Source organism: Caretta caretta, chromosome 12, assembly GCF_965140235.1.
Source record: "Caretta caretta isolate rCarCar2 chromosome 12, rCarCar1.hap1, whole genome shotgun sequence".
Taxonomy (NCBI): Eukaryota; Metazoa; Chordata; order Testudines; family Cheloniidae; genus Caretta; species Caretta caretta.
This window is the reverse complement of record NC_134217.1, coordinates 17581595-17599191: the sequence shown is the minus strand read 5'-3', so window position 1 is coordinate 17599191 and position 17597 is coordinate 17581595. Positions and strand designations below refer to the sequence as shown.

Here is a 17597-nt window from a genome sequence, read left to right as displayed (position 1 = left end):
ATGCTAACTTTAATTGAGCTCGCTCACGAAATATAGCAGTGAGAAGGTGGCATGTGTGCTGTCTGAGCCCACCTCCCCACCCTCCCTTGTGTGTATTCACGTTGCTAGCTTGTGCTGAAGCCCGCACTGCTGTGTCCCCACTGCTGTTTTTAGCGAGCTAACTAGATTACAGCTAGCATGTCTCTGTGAGCTGCAAACTACACCCTCATTTGCAGGGTAGTCATAGCCTTATACTACGATACACACGGAAAAATCTAGGGGGTCTTCACTTCAGCAGAAACTTCAAGTACAATGCTTTCAGCAACAACAAAGAAGCTGTTCTGCATAATCAAAGACATGCTGCATTTGAAATAGCCGCAGCATCGCCCAGTTCGTGAATCTCATGGAAAGATAAGTGCATTGTAAGTATTTACTGACTCCCTTCTGGGCACAGCCAGGGTGCAGAGGAGAATATTCAAAAACACTGCCATGCTGAACTGGACCCTGGTCTTCAGACAATCAACACTGTGGGACTTCTTTAGCCTTTCCAATGTGGAAAGCCACATACTGCACAGCATGTGGTAGCAAACAATTCAGGGGTGAAGGGATTAAGCTGGTCCAAGAGCAAATCTCATGATGATGTCCATTGAGCATGATGATGTTGTCTGAAGTGGTGCTGAGATTTTTATAGAGTGAGCTGCCAGGGAGAAAAACTGATGACAAAAAATAATCTATAAATGCCCTATTCAAATGGACAAGACGCATGTTATTGCTCATCGCTCTCCATGCTTTTCTGTTGTCACATTGGACTTAACAAGTGATGAAATAAAATATCTGCATTGTTTCATAATGACAGGGCACAGCTAGTTTAGGGCTGTTGATGAATAAGAGGGCCTTGAGCATGACTAGGACTGTCTGTTGTTCACCACATCAGAAAACAAATGCCAAGTCATTTTATTCAGGGTCTTCTATTCATCAATTCCTTTCCCAACAGGAGCTGAAAGGTGGGTGTAGGAATAAATCAACAGGGAGCAACATTCCCGGGATCAGAAACTGCTCTTTCGGAGGTGGAGGCGGCGCTAGGGCCCAGAAAGACGGAGCCTTGAATTAAGGAAGCGTGGAGCCATAGCAACCCAGGATGGCCTCCGGGAGGGGTTCTGCGTCCTAGAGGTATAACCCTCCCGCCGGGGCACTCCTAGCCAGCTCTGCTGCCACTGATGGGGAAGGGCGGGTAGGAGCGAAGGTCAACACAACACTAGTGTACATATTGGGCCAAAACATCACAGGGGCAACTCCACCTCGTTCTATTGATTTCAATGGTGGTAACCAGAGATGTATTTAGCCAATATTTCCTTTTTCCTTGAAAGATTTGAAAGCACTATTTGTCTACTCTGATCTCCACAGGAACTGATCACACACTAAACTTTAGCCAGAGATCTGTTTCTATTTTTGTTTTGAGACTGCAGTTTTGGAAGTGATTTAGTAACAAGAATTTGCATTCTTTAAGGGCAGGAGTTTTTCCTTTGATTTCCGTCGGCTTTTTGGATCAGGCTCTAAGGGACCACAGAAAGCTCAGTCTGCACAAGGAGACCCCAAAAAATATGGCGCATTACAGCAAAGGAGAAGAAACAGAATAACTCATAATAATCTCTCTGGAAAACCTGTGAGGGCATTAGGGGTTACATGATTCAAGTTAGAATGTGTGTGTTTGACTCAGTAGCAATTAAAATTGTCAACCTATGTATTATGGGTCAGATTTTACCCTCTGGCCCTGCGTTCATTTGTGGAAAATCCCAGAAAGAGAGATTAATCTTTCATCATGTTGTAAGAGTTTCAAAATGAGTTGAACACACAAAGCTTTCAGACCAACAAAGAGAACTGTTTTTGCCACTCTATGTAAAAATACTAAGAGAATGCATTTACCATGACATTTCTCAATAATTAACTGTATTCTAATCTCATGCAGAAGCTCACCCTGGTGCTAATTAAGATGAATTGTTTCAGGGGTTTTGAGAAAAATATCACCTTCACTTGTAAAACCTGATGACAACATCATTTGTGTTAGACAGAGCCCTGATTACTTTAACGCACTGTAATGCTTGATAGATAGGTTATACGAAAAACTGTGAGCCTATGAAGTCAACACAGTGCAGATATGGAAGAAAACCAAAGGTAGGGTTCGTATAATTCACATCACAAAAGAATGAATTAAAATATAAAGCTGTTTTCTTTGTTTTCAAAAACAAAAGTTAGTATTTCTTGCAATAACCTTGCTTTGACATTGTTACCAATCAATTATACCACAAATAATTCAGTCTTTAATTAGTCCATCTGTTAATTGTTTAAATTCACAACTTAGCTTTATAAATCTGAATAATAACATAAATGCTCCATGGTCTTACTTCGTAGCTGGTTTCTTGTTTAAAAAAGCAAAGTGCCTAAGGGACATTCTTGGGCCGATCACCATATTCTTGAAGTTTGTAAATGGCTTTGACTAGCAGTTTGCAGTCTCCTTCATACTCCCATTGGAATGTTTTGTAGATCTCAACGGACTCTGGGTCTGCTACATGTGGCATGGGAGAGGATTTCAGCATCTCTGATTTCTTTTCACTCGTCTTGCTTGCAAGAAAATTTGGAAGCACTGTAACCACCATCTCCAATTCTTTGCTGCCAGACTGAGGGCTTTGTTGGTCAAAACTTATGCCTTAAACTCAACCAGAAGCTATTCAGGAGCAAATACAGATGACAGAACACCAGGGAAGTGCTTTGTCTGTGAAGCACAACTTAACGAATGAACAGCCTTTGAAATGCCATGGGGCAGCAAAGTGAGTGCCTCCGCTATTGCCAACTTTCACAATTTGAGCCCCACACTGAGGGATGCGGAAGGTTTCATTCACTCCATTTGTGCCAAGATTTAGCTTTCTCCTGACACTGTGTAAGAAGAGTGAGACATACATGGTCTAGTCTCTTACCAGCACTTATTTCCTGATCCTCCCTACATAAGGATCAGGGTTACAAATGGTGATACTCTTGTCACAGCAATGGTCAATCTCCATAGACTCCACTAGCTACTGGTTACACCCAATCACTATCAACTGCCCCCCTCTTCCATTTGTTATACGTATATTTTTATAGCTGCTTTCACTTCCCCTCTAAACCAGGCCACTATTTTACTCAGTACGACCTTCTTCCTCAGTTGTAGGATTGTGGCTTCTTTTGGGCTTCTAGTCAAGTGTTCTTAAGCAATTCCCAATTGTCATTCACATTTTTCTGATTAAATTCTTGCTCCCAGCTGATTTGGCTCCTAATTGTTTTCAGCTTTGTACAATTGGCGCTTTTTAAAGCACCAAGTATATACATGACTGGTCTAGCCTTTCTTCTTTATTCAGTTGTGCATCTGTAACTCCCCTTCACGCCTTCAAACACTGTACTCAGAGCTCACCACTTACAGCCACGTTTCTTAACAGCAGAGATGTTATTGCTGTACACACAAAATGTAGGTACATCAAACACGCATTTGTATCTCTGCATTTGTTAGCTGTGCAGATGCACAGAAAGGGTTGGGGCCTTGGTCCTGTCTGGGCTTTGTCACTTTGTATATAATTTCATGGGAGAATCCCCAAAATAAAGATCCATATAATATAAAATAACATTTTGTGACAAGTGATGCAGTTAGAGTGGTGGCATTTTGTATATGACCAGGAAGAGTAACAGGAACGGTCTACTTTTATTTAATTAAAGCTCAATGATTTCACATCTAGAGCCTCCTCAATCCAGGATCTCCAGCCTTCAGCCTCGGGTCTTTATCAGGCCCTGAAGCTGGCTTGGGATTTCAGGCCCAGCTACTCTACAACATATGGCTGCAGTCCCCAAGCCATACATCTAGAATTCATTTCATTCCAGCCCTCATTAATGCCAATTTGATAATGCCCTCTCCAAATGTACACATGCTCGCAGGCTAGGGAGTGTATTTCCTTAGTGCTGCTTGGATGTCACAGCAAAGTGCTTGCTGAGATGTGAAGGCAAAACCAAACAATACAATTACAAAATGGATCAATCATTCTCTAGTTTGCAAAATGCAGATCAGACACAAGGCCAAGTGAATTACAACCACTTCAGGTAGTAAAACTGATGGTTGCTAGAGCAGCAGTGAGTCAACCATCTCTAGCAACTAGACTCATGTGGCCAAGCTTGCAAACTCATGGAGTGCTGTCCTGGAGCCATACATTTTGGGGGCCACATAGAGAGTTTATCTTAGTTGTATGTGTGTATATATACACATTAACACTAGGGGCTGTATGATTTTCCATTGTCCTAAACATTGCACAGTCATTTACACCAGAATAAAGTGGGTATAAAATGCTATCAGGTCAGAAGGGTAGGCTTATATACCCACTTTGCACTGCTGGGAAGGACTACAAGAGGTGCAGGACAATAGTAAATCAGGCTCATAGTATCTATATCTGTCTGTCTGCTGGGCAAAGGGTACAAACAAATTATTTGTCAAATATATTTGAAAAATATCATGAAGCTCCTGAAATAAATTAGTTGATGATGATTTGAACATCTCTACTTTTTATTAGAGAAAGCTTTGATGAAACTCTGCTACAGTTCCACAGGAGCCTGAGTACCTGTGCCTTAATTTTCTCATCATCCGATGAAACAGGGAAATGATCTCACCAAAGACCTCTTTTCTTGTACTGTTTTTCATGGTCTGCTTCTGTGTGCAACCTTCTTGACTCCCCTCATTCATCCTGCATAGAAATAAAGAACCCAAAGGACTGTTTTAAATGAATGGGCAAAATACATAATGCCTGGTCCAACATGTCAACAATATTTCATCATCAGAGCACAAAAATTCACCTAAGCGCCTTCAACAACAAGCACCAAAACCTGCCATGCCATTAACAATCTTGGACAGTGCAGCAAAGCAGAAACTGTATGGGCAGGCGCGCCCTGTGCAAAGAAAGTCCTGATGGTCCAGGGCGGACTTCCAAAGGGCAAGCTAGGGATGAGCATTGTGGAACATCATCTGCTGCTTCTCTGAACAGAAGCAACATGTATGGCCACCATCTGCTGGCTAGCACTCAGTGAGGACATCAGCTTGCATGGCTAGGCATAATGCCCTAGAGATATGGTGTGTTGACCAGGTGTCTCTCCCAGCAGCCTCTCAATTATTATGAGATTATTTGGCCTGGCCTCCAAAAACTCTCACACTGCTGTTGACACAGGGTTTTGTGGCTGCCCGCGCCCTTTATTTCCCCATGCATCAGCTGAAAGGTAAGATAGAGCCCTCTATAACTTAACTGGATCTATGTACAAGGCACATCATAATGAATGTCCCATGGATTCATAACATTGCTGGGAGGAATACGGCATGGTGAGCGTGCTGCTTAACTGGACACACTAATGTACAATAAGTGGGCAAAATGTGTTGTGTTCATCCCAAATTCCAAGGAAGAACTTTAAAAGCTGATTGTTAGCAACATATTTTTACTGCACTAAAACATCAGTTTGATTTCTTTGGATATTCCATGCTGGGCGAAGTGATGCCTACCATATTTACTATCATGGTAGCTTGCAATTCTGTAAAGCAAGTAACACAAGAAATAGTAACTCAGTCCCAGAAAGTCAGCCCCGACCCAGTCCATGTGTACAACCTCCCCGATCACATCTCACCTTGCCTGCTTAGGAAAATATTTGGGGCCATCTGCCTGAAAAGTGGTGCAGAAATGCAAATTATCATTAGTATTCTTCATAAGAAATGAGTCACAGTTCACTGACTCTGAGAGCACTCAATGGTATCAAATAGAGCCTGGGAAAGCGCTCTCCCTTCATTTTATGTCCTGATGTGCACTGACTGGAAACTGCCCGTATGATCTAAGGGTAAATCTCAGCAGCATCCTGGAACTGTGTTAGGCAACAAGCAGTTGGAAATTAAACCTCTGCGTATCAGCATATGAACTGCAATGGAAAGTAGAGGAGGCATTAAACAAATACACAGTGAGATGACACAAACCCTTCATTGCCTTGGCCCATTTTTGATTGTGTGAACCTCACCAGAACTGAGCAACCCAGTCGAAAATAACCTTCACCCAAAATAATAACAACCCCACACCTCTCTGACTACCCGCATCAGTCCACCCAGCACCTCAACAAATGGCCCGGGAAACAGATGAGCTTTGCAGTGGGGCCCTCTAAATAACAAAGCCAAGCTCTGCCCAAACAATAAAGGAGTATGCTTCAGAGCCAACGACCATGCACAGGCAACGGCCTGCCACCAGCCCTGTCCCTGTTAACACAGGGGCAGTTTGCTCTAGTACCTCTGCATGGCAGTGGTACTAAATGGAGAGACCCTCTCTCTCTGGCAGGTAGGTCCTAAACGTGGTAGAGCTTTGTAGGTCAAAACTTATGCCTGAATCTCAACCAGAAGCTATTCAGAAGCAAATACAGATGACAGAGAAAGCACCTTCCGTGATGCTGTGTGAAGCACAACTTAACAAGCGAACAGCCTCTGCAATACCATGGGGCAGCAAAGTGGAGAGCCCCCATTGTGGCCTATTTTCCCAATTTGAGCCCAAGTTTCATGATATGGTACTTTTTGAATGCTCCAGAGGCATGTAATTAGGGGAGAATCTAAGCTTCCATTTTTAAAGTAAGTTTCTAGCCCTCTTGGTTGAGGAGGAAAACTTGAAAAACGTGGCCCTTGAAAGCTACAACACCAAAAGAGAAAATACCCTCAAAAGTTACTTGTAAGTTAATCTCATGATTTTGGGGGCCTAACTCATTATTTTTGAACATTTAAACTTTGCAATACTAAACCCAGATCTGCTGAATATGCTGGACTCATTACTTTACACCTGAAAGTCCATCAGAGAGTAGATGTTTTTCAGGTATCCACCGAGTAGCTAAAGGAACAGGTGCAAGGAGGAGTGCCACTCATCCTAAATGTCATGAGAACAACCTCAAACTGGGTGACTGATCCTAACCAACTACTTGGAGATCAGCATTTTCATCAGATCCCAGTGCTTAACAGGATTAAGCCATCGCTTGCTACACAATAAAAAGTCCTAAACTCAAAATATCTTTCAGAGTCACCATCACTTCACCGTTAGAATTGCACACAGGGATCAAGAGCAGTGGATGGAATTTAGAGTCAGAGTGGATATTTCATTTAATCATAAGTCCTGGTGATTGAGCCATTGAGCTAAATAGCCTTGCAGGGGCACATTTTCTAACATCAGTGGCTATGTTGCACTGCAAATTCAACATCCATCTGTGCACAAACCCCTGGCTTAGCATGTGCAAATGCATAGTTAATAGGTAACTGTTAATGCAAGCACTTATTTGGCAGCCACAAACTAACCTCTTGATTTGGAAAAGTTGTCCCCATCATTGAAAGTGGATATTATTTTTCCTACATCCTAGAGGAAGCTGGTAGAGTCAGGAAAATATGGATACTTAGTCTCTTTCCAGCAAGTCAGTTCCTTACAAACTGACTAATGCAGTATTCATTGAGAGTATTCAATATAGAACCAAGTCTAACAGGGCTACATTGTGACAGGTGATTCAGCAGGTTTGCAGGGGGAGAACATTCCACTCTGTTGTACAGTCCAAGCATGACCTGTCAGATTGCAGTCTCTTGGTGCACCACAGGGGGAGGCAGGGAAAAAGCATCCCGACCCCAAACTTTGACCTGAAAAGTCCTCATGGGAAGCAGGTCCCTTGGGAAGGAATCGTGTCCCCCCACAGGCACTTTCTTTCCCTCGAGTCCCCATGTTGCACTGCAGCTCTGAACATACTGATCTCTGAATAGTTGGTCAGGATCAGGCACCCAGTTTGGGGGACTGCCCTTCTGAAGTTGGGATGATCCCATGACATTCAGGGCAGTGCCTAATGCCATAATCTGACCTACAATAATCTTCCTGGAGACCTGTAGGGCAGATGCCCAGAAATCCTTAAAATGGAGGAACAAACCCTAGGTTATATTGACAGTGCAGTATCAGACTCAGGGCAAGCTCTTCAGAAGTGAACATTAAGAGCGAGTAGTAGTATGTTCAAACCGGAATTTTGTATTAAGCTATCAGCTCACATACAGCGGCCTGAGAGCATGTCATTGCAAACCTGGAAAATACCTGATATACTTCATTGCATTCAACCACACAGAAAGAACTTGAGAAGAACACTTACCAGAAGGCAGAGGAAAATTGGTGCTTCAGTTACAGTTGCTAAACATCAACACAAACCATGTCAAGTCAACATCTACTTATCACACCTCCTTTAGTGTATAAATATAAACAGTAATGTACGGTAGAGCCTTCCACCTCTTGTGAATTGTGCATACACCACAACCATCCCTTCTTCTAAAGGGCTGTCTGCCGTGAGTTGCTTTAGCAGAGATGTCTCTGAAATCTCACAAAGATTAAAGCACTTCCAAATACGAGGTGCACGCTGACCCATGAATAAGCTAGGTTTGTAGTCTGCTTTCACTGTCACTGCTTGCCATGGGAGTAACACCATGTCCCCTGCCACATCAAATCCCATTTCTCAAAGCACCAGCTCCTTCAAAAAGGGGCTTCTGGAAATGTTTTTTCAAGGCTAATTTTAGAGTGCTCAAGCATCCTCTGTGGAAACACAGCCTTTCTGCTGCAGTTCTGTGCTCCTAATGCAGACATTTTACGGCAGGTCGCGTCTCTTACAGAGTTATATTACTGCTCCCCATATCTATTTATTAGCGGACAGGTCACTGGATTGGGTCACAGAAGACTTGTGCGCTGTTCAGAACTCACTCTGCCACCCACCTGCTTTGTGACTGAGCAATCAAATGCTCTCTCTGCTTCCCCTCCCATCCTTTATCAGTCTTGTCTAATGAGCTTGCAAGCTGTTCCGGGCAAGGCTGTCTCATTCTATATGACTGGACAGTGCCTAGCACCAGAGGGCCTGGATTACAGCTGGGATATCTAGGCACTACTGAAATACAAACAACAAAATAAAAATGTACCCAACATATATCTGTAAAGGAGAGTGCAATAGGCCCAGTGGGTTGGCAGCAAGGACTCCACTTGACACAGCACTGACCTCATGGGTTCCAGAGTAACCTGAAATCTTTGCTCCCTAGGGCAGCTCCGGGACATCACCTCCAGGCTGGGCTTGTACTCAAGGGGGCAAGAGAAGGTGAGAGCTCACTGGGTGTTCACTGCATGGTCACGTTGCATCACATAGTCTGTACAGTAGTCTGCTCAAGCAAATTCCTGGTCAAAGATGGAGGGCCACATTTCCAGCGGCCTAGAATAAAACCGGGAAAAGCTATTGTCAGTGAATGAAGATGTAGCGCTCCACAGGCCCCACCCTAAAAGATGGCCCTGAAGCCAATGACCAAGCACTCACACAATCCTGGACAAGGGAGGCCCCACCCCGAAAACACTGTGAATACATTCAAAGAGTCAATGCCTGTGTGCTAGAACAACGAGGAATGATGTCTCTTCCAGATCCAGAGAGGCCAATGCACTTGTTTTGGTCTCAGAAATGAATCACCACGTACAGAAAAAAATTCCTCAACATTTGTATGAATCATGCTCTCATCAATAAAATAGGAGAGAAAAGGAGTATTTTGCATTTCTGAAGACTTAAATGCTTGAGATACATAGGTGTTTGTGCACGCACAAAGGTCCATTCAAGAAGCTAAACAACAGATGATGAAATCAACCAGTGGGAAGGTGCACTGACGCATCCATTTGCTCATACACAAATTAACGAAAAGCAGGTGAACAATGAGCCTCCACTTTTCTTCCCTGTACATTTTTGCTGAAAAATAATAATAGCCAGAGTCAGTTCAGCAATTGCCTGCACACAGCTCAGCATGTAGTTCAGTGAATTATTTGGCACATTGCACATTCAGTAAGATCCAACCTGTTTTAGGCTAGGATTTTCAAAACAGCCTTAGGGAACTAGGCACCCAAAATCCATTGAATTTCCAGTATGAATTTTCCTTAGGATGTTCTGAAAACCCCAGCCTTAACTAATAGAAGGAATATTTTCACAATGAATGGTACCCTAAGTACCTGCCTTATCAAATGGGAAGAGTCAGGTTCTACATAGCTGTGGTATCCTTTACATGCATCTGATGCTGTATTTTGCAAAAACACACATCTGGCTTGTTCATACCACTTTCTCCTTCAGTTGATACTAAATATTTTTGGTCAAGTTCTGTGCCTCAGTTACACCTGAACAACACAGTGAAGCTGAGGCTGTATGAGAATTTAATCCTTTGTGTTGCTTTAGTACTAAATAAAATAATTAAACCTATTTTATTTTTTCATTTTACAGTATACTAAATTCTGTCAGCATATTAAAAGGACAAACACTGAGGTGGTGATAGCAAAAATAAAAGTTTTAATTGTTATTTATTTTGGTGCAACAGAAAACTAAAAAGTGTGTGCTACTCTGAAGCTGAAGAGAACAAGCCTGAAGAGAACAAGCCTGCTGTTTTTGAGGCACTTCCCTTGCTTTCATTTCCTAATTTATTTTAAAAGATTTATTATTCATTTCAAATGTTCCTGGAATTGTACAGCAATAACAAGGCAAAAACCATTTTTGCCAAATGTAGACCCTTGTTATGGAGAAAAATCCCAGCTACTCAGTTTTTCCTAGTCTGATTTTATACCAAACTCACCCTCATAAAAGCTACTCTTAGCACCCGAAAACGGTTGTCAATTGGGTTAAACAAGTGGAAAGAAAGGACATGGCAGTTTCCATAAGGATGGAATGAAGGATTTTCCAGCATTTTTCCATTCAGTTTTGCTCCTAAATTTTTTTGGGGGAAGACTACAGACAGAGAAGAGCACCATGCACAAATACACCTTACACAATAGGTACTTAAGAAAATAGCCCACTGTGTTTGGGAGAGTAAATCAGAAATAAAAATATTTAAATAATGTGCAAACAGAAAGTTAGAGATTGGCTCAATCCATAAAGTTCAGATCATGATCCAGACTTTCCCAAAGTTCAAGGATGTTCAGATCCATGTGATCTGGACTTGGGTATATCTCTAGGAAAAAGAAAGAATAAACGATCTCATTACATAGATCCAATACACTGAAACTCTCTTCAACACATAACGTGAACACATTTTATGTTTAGAAATCTATAAACCAGATCCAGTGTCCGTTGAAGGTAACAGAAACGCCCCCACTGACTTCAATGGGCTTTGGTTTCAGAGCATGGGTTTTAATTCTCCCCCCACCCCTTCCCGCAACTAACAGAGAGAGGGAGACAGAAAAGTGTAAGAGTTTGCTCCTCCTTCTTTGCAATATTCCTCTCCAGGCTACAGACCTCAGCAGTATCCACAAAAGTCTCCTTCCATCTTCTCCCATGTTCTTCTCTGATGGGCGTTCCATTGAACCCTCCTTGTTGTTACTGTACATTGTGGGCTCAGATGGATTTGATTTTTATTGTGTATGATTATCAACAGTTAATAACAGTGTTTACTTTCAAGCACTTCTTTCCGTTTTTCTGATATTTTTTATTTGTATGAGGAAGTACCAAAAAAGGCTTGGATGTTCTTTTTTAATATAAAATCTAAAAAAGGCAGCTGTCACAATTCATAACAGATTTGAAGTAAAACCATAATATTGAATGACATATCTCATGATACCAATTTCATAATTGAGCATTAGATAGAACTGAGCACAAACGAATGCAACGGTTTTCCTGCATTCATCATAATAAAGACGATAAAAACATAGACGTTGCACTTACATTTTTGAAAGTTTCAGTAAACAGTGGAAGAAACTGATGACTGCAGCATGGGCCAATTAAAAGCTAATCCTTCCCAAACCTATCTGTGTGATGCTGTGGGGGAAATGGGCACACAGGGAACCATTTTGAGGCATGAGGACAAAACATTTGTGATTTAATATACGACCCTGGGAGAAGTTTTCAATGCAGACTTCCTATGGTACCATGGATTCATTTTGTTCCATCAAATCCATAGCATGATGTCTAAACATGGTCCTCTAATGTATACAATTGCCAGACAGGGTGGATGAAAACGAGAAGTGATGTTTATTAGGAACAGGGAGTAGAAAGATCATTTATAGGTTTTAAATGCAATGGATGGATGGCCAGTGAAATTATCCATTGCCAAGGCAATTTTCCTCTGCAAGGCTTTGTCCCTTTGAATAAAGACAACCAGTAAAAATGGAGGCAATGGCCACATGATGATACAGTGGCCATTCTTCTCTTTCAAACACTTGGGCATTTCCAGAATTGTAAATTGGTAGAGGCCAAAGTTTATCACGCTGTCATATTTGTATAGAGGAAGCAGAGTAACTGCTTTTTGTTTTCCTGCTGCCAGAAAGTTTAGTATGATTAAAATATAAAATGGTGCCTGGAATAGCCCTATAAAAATGTCCACTCCCATCAGCATTAGAAATGTTCAGATCAAATTTATTTAACACAGTCCTGGAACAACAGCTTCAGACCGGGCTTTCACTGATCTTTTCTCATCATCGTGGGAGTTACCACTAGCTCCATTTCCATGCTTTGACCAATTTTGAAACACTATAGCCAACCCTCTGTTGCTTGAAATACCTCCCTTCCCAACTGCTCAACCAAATGCTCCATTCTCTCTCTCTTGCACTGTTCCACCTGCAAGTGCATCCAGCCCTTTTCTTTTGTTCAGGACTGCTACCACAGCTGCTAACTTATTTAAGGAGCATTGTCTCTGCATTTTGCAGGAGAAAAGAGAGTGCAGAGTCTTCAGATATTATTGAGTAACTTTTGGTTGGTTTCTTAAGAGACTGTGTAGTGTTATTTCCTTTACAGGCAGCCCCTTACCACTAGAATTTCTAAACAGGGAGGCAAATACAGACAGCATGTGAATTTGTAAAAAGGGACGCTTTTTCTGGTAAACAGATATACCAGGCAGATAGTTCAAGGATATATAGCTTAAGCAGCTGGATGGAGCAGGAGGGCCTTGATGATACTTTATTGGAGGACTTCACACAATTTAAAAAATAAATCTGCTTTGAAAATTGCGGAATGTCATGCAGAATTTCTCTTATTTCCATCCATACTGCACTATTTACAATGACACATTTCAATAAACTCAAATCTTTGCAATTCTTCAGCATTTGAGAAACCTGGCTCTTCACTGAAGTCAATGGGAGGCTTTCCATTAACTTCAATGTGCATTATTGGATCAGGCCCTAAAGGATTAGTTGGATTTTTATATGGGGAGTGGGGAGACCGCAAGAAAGAAAAATTCTGCTCTCGGTTACACTGATGTGAATGGAGCTACTCTCCATTTACCAAAAAGAAAAGGAGTACTTGTGGCACCTTAGAGACTAACCAATTTATTTACCATTTACCCTGCAGTATAACCGAAAAGAGAATTTAGTTCCCCTTTAGAAAGTAATTACAGAATGGAGTTAAAGATATTTTTTTGAAGTGTGTGCTAAACAGTAAGAACTGCGCCACAAACAGAGCTGGGCTGGAATCTGTTCTCTCCTCTCACGAAACTATGAAATTTCAAAAACTGTCCCGTTCTGCATCAGGATAAACTCAAGACCTTTCCGAATATTTAACAAAAACGGAGAGAGCCCAAGACCTACCTCACAACTGGTTATGGGAGCCCTGGTCAAATCCCTGTTTGGCCTGATTTAGAACAGGACTTGAACCGGGGACTCCAATGTTCAAGGAAAGCGCCATAACCACCACATTACTGGGTAATCTGGGGGTGGAGAGGGAAGGTGTCTCTTTTTCTCTTCCATCCTCTGCACATTCCCAAGGAACATTTCCTCTAAACTGACCTTTTGTGAGAAAAGTTTCTGTTTCAATAAGTCAGCATTTTCTAACCAAAAAAAAAAAACAAAAACATTTTGACTAGCCTCCAAGAACTGGTCATTTGACCCAAAAATTGATGGGTAAAATTCCTGGTACATCCAATGAGAGGTCTTTGTGATAGAAGCAGCTAGAAAAGGACTGAAGCTTTTCTCCTTAGAACCTACAGCTACAGTGTACTAATAAAGGGCCTGATTCTTACTGGCCTTACTCAGACTGTGTTTGACATCAGTGGGACTCCTTGAAGAGGAAAGTACTAACTGTTAGGTGCATGGCAGAATGAAGCAAATGGAACTGTGACCCAAAATACAGTATTGCCAAACCAATAATAACCTTAGTAACCTCCCACTGGTTACACAACAGGATACAGATTTCCTGCAAAGAAATAGAATATGCTCAAATAATCACCCTGTGTTTAGATTTCAGTCTGAGAGACAGACAGGTTGATCATTTGCATTTGTGTATTAGTCTCCACTAAAACAACCAAAACAGGAAAAATAGTAAATGGGAAGTTCTTGATTAGAACTCTTCATCTGCTCTTACAGCTGTTACACTAGCAGTTCCTGGTGGCTTTAATAGGACTATTCATGTGAGGTAAAATTACTGGTATGACAAAGAGGTTGCAAGATCAAGCATTATATTTTTAATATTTTAAAACCAGGAAAATACATTCTGTTGACCTAAAAACCTTCAGGTCTGGATTGGGATTTATAGGTATAGGGCTTGCTTTGGAAAGAATAGGAGAACTTTAGACTGAATGAAAAGCACTTGTGGACAGGAGTAATTTGCAAGATTATGCAACACTTAATAAAATTGCCAGGATTCTGTCCCATTTCCTCTGGGGAAATGTGCAGAAAACTGCACTGAATGGACCAAAAATTGTTCTCTTGTTGCCAATAATTTCCTAACAGACTCTTTTATTATTAGATATGTCACATTCATTGAACATCTCTGCAATTTTTACATTTGCCCTTTTCACACATGAAGCCCAGGACTGCACTAACATGAAGACTGAACCATGCTTTCTCCTTTCAAATCACCACTAAGCTCAGGCACAAGGCAAGCACAGATACAATTTGCTCTGTATTTGACTTGCTTGTATAGTACCTGGCGGTGTGGGTTAACAAAACTGACATGTCCTAGCATTTCTCAGCTAAAACACTGCATTTACTGCCACCTAAGGGAACTAAGTAAGAATAGGATTGGAAAATAAGAGATCGTACAAAGCCAGTGACAATCTTGTCTCTTTTTCTCTGACTGCACAGTCTGTGACTTGAACAGTGTATGTAGAGGTGGTCAAAAATTTTCCAACAGAACATTTTTCTTACAGAAAATGCTCATTAATTGATATGAAAACATTCTACAGGAACACGTGTGTTTTGTCAACATTTCATTTTGGAAAAAAAAATTGAATAGACGCATTTTCATAAAGCGAACACTTGAATGAAAGATTTCCATTTGTCGTTTTGAAATTTATTTTATTTTATATCATTTTATAAAAGATAAAATCAAAAATCAAAATAAAATAGATAAAAAGTTAAAATCAGAACAAAACATTCATTTATTTGACCTAACAAGAATTTTATTTATTTTTGGAAATGTCATTTAATAGGAAATCTCACAATTTTTTAAAATGTCAAAATTGCCCCAGAATGGAAATTCCCAGTGTTGACCAGCTCTAATTATATGAAATAAACCTTCTTTGGTATCTCTTGAGGAGATACAGCACAGCGGGCTCACATTCTTCTGTACAGCTCAGATCAGTTTCAGTAACTTTATCAGCATGGCACATGTTGCTAAAGCTCATACATCATGGATGTACATGATTAAGCCTGCTCTCACAATTTTAAAAGTTTGGGACCAGATACTCCCATGTTAGGACAGCTTTACACAACTCTGCTGGCCCAAAGCTATATTAAAGCTAGCTGAAGCTGCCCATAAGAGGATTATCTCATAGCAGTTCCTACACCAGTAGGGTTGCCAGTTTTGGTTGGATGTATTCCTGGAGGTTTCATCACATGACAATAATTAATTAAAGATTAATCTTTAATTCCTGGAGACTCCAGGACAATCCTGGAAGGTTGGCAATCGTATACACCACCAGTCCTTCTTCCTGTAGCCAGTAAAGGGCAAAGCTGTGGGGGAAATGGGTGTAGCCAGGTCATCCTGTAGTGGCTTTGGTGTTTGAAGGCTTTGCTGGGGTGGCTTCTTGGGGCTTCCTTTGACTATGTGCTTCAACCCTTCTTCTCTCTCTCCCGACCCCACCTCCACACACAGACACTTTAAAAACAATGGTTGAAAGCCCTGCTTTTCCAGAGGAATAAGCTGTTTTAGTCACTCTCAATCCGAAATTTGGTGATACCACCTTTGCATTTCCACATTATGATGTCAGCTGTTCCCATGACATTGTTTTGTTCGTGCAGCACGTTGATGATGCTGGTGGGGAGAGCTCAGATGTTAAATTATCCTGTCGCCGTAGTCTCAGACTACAGTCATCAGGCTTTCAGGGCTCCTAAAGCATTCCATTCTTGTAGGAAATACTTGAATAGCCATTGGGCCAGACACAGAGTTAGAACGACTCTGGAGCCCAGTGGTTAGGGAACTCGCCTGGGTTTCTATCCAAGGTCCACTGAATGCTGAAGTATTTATACAAAGGGGAACAGCTTCAACAGGAGAGATTCAGAGAGCCCCACCCCAGAATATCCTATAGCTTGGTGATTAGGGCACTTAGCTGGGCAAAGGGAACCCTTGGTTTGAGTCCCTGCTCTGGAGCAGGGATTTGAACTTAGATGTCCCACACCCAGGAATGTGCCCCAACCACTGTGCTAAAGTTATAAGAGGGCACCACACCACCACCACCACCTCCATTGTGTAAGTCTTGCCCAACAAATAAAAACAAGACGGTTCGTTAATGTGTAAATGAACAGTTCTGACATTTCCAAAATTTTCTTTTTTTCATTTCATATGAAATAATTGGCCAAAAATTGACATAAATTGGTGACATGTTTCAGTTGACTGGAATCTAAATTTTATGGCCAAAAAAAAAAAAGTTTCAGCTGAAAAATTTCAAGCAGCCCAAGTCCAGGACACTTCTAACTAATCATGCCAAAACCCTGGCTCTGCTCCTCATGGTCTACATCTGTTTTACAGGCTCTGAGAAATGGGCTACTGGGTCTTATGTACTTCACTTTCATTTGGCATGAAAGGAAAGGAGATTTAAATCTGTAGAATTCTTAGGCCATGTCTACAGTACCCACCGGATCGATTTATCGCATCTCATGTAGACACGATACATCGATCCCCGATAGCTCTGCTGTCGACTCCAGAACTCCATCAGGGTGAGAGGCAGAAGCGGAGTCGACGGGGGAGCAGCTGCCGTCGATCCTGCGCCGCGAGAACGCGAAGGGATTCTAATTCGATCTAAGATACGTCGACTTCAGCTACGCTATTCTCGTAGCTGAAGTTACGTATCTTAGATCGATTCCCCCCCCTCCCGCCCCAGTGTAGACCAGGCCTTAGTCTATGTTAAGTAACAAACAAGCTATTTGCCAATGTCAACAGCAGGGGGCCCTTGCAATCGATAAATCTGCAATCACACTTCATTGTTAAATCAGAGAAAACAATTTCAGTGCATGTTCTGTACATGGAAAATATATTCTCCTTAATGACTGCACAGCATCAGAAAGGCCTCTAGATTAGCGTAAGACCCAGAGCAAAATCTCTCACTATCAGCTACTGAAATACTAACAACATCTACAAGGGGCTGGCTCATTTAA

At 41.6% G+C, this 17597-nt stretch overlaps 1 protein-coding gene and 1 long non-coding RNA gene across 4 annotated transcripts in view; one reads left to right on the top strand and one right to left on the bottom strand.

Annotated features, from left to right (window-relative positions):
* LOC125620544 (uncharacterized) overlaps positions 1 to 2903 on the top strand; it is a 58861-nt gene extending 55958 nt beyond the window's left edge. For 2 of the 3 annotated variants that reach the window (XR_007352263.2, XR_007352264.2), the window contains one exon: positions 974 to 2903. This is a non-coding gene — a long non-coding RNA (uncharacterized LOC125620544). The remainder of the gene's footprint in view (positions 1 to 973) is intronic. The other variant, XR_007352268.2, reaches the window with a different exon arrangement.
* A 1631-nt stretch (positions 2904 to 4534) lies between these two features.
* The window catches only part of LOC125620817 (plasmanylethanolamine desaturase 1-like), a 127471-nt gene continuing 114408 nt past the window's right edge, over positions 4535 to 17597 (bottom strand). The window contains exons 13-14 of the mRNA XM_048816982.2: positions 9058 to 9264; positions 4535 to 4733 (exon numbers count right to left, since the gene is read on the bottom strand). The gene's annotated coding sequence lies outside the window, so the exon portion shown is untranslated. The remainder of the gene's footprint in view (positions 4734 to 9057; positions 9265 to 17597) is intronic.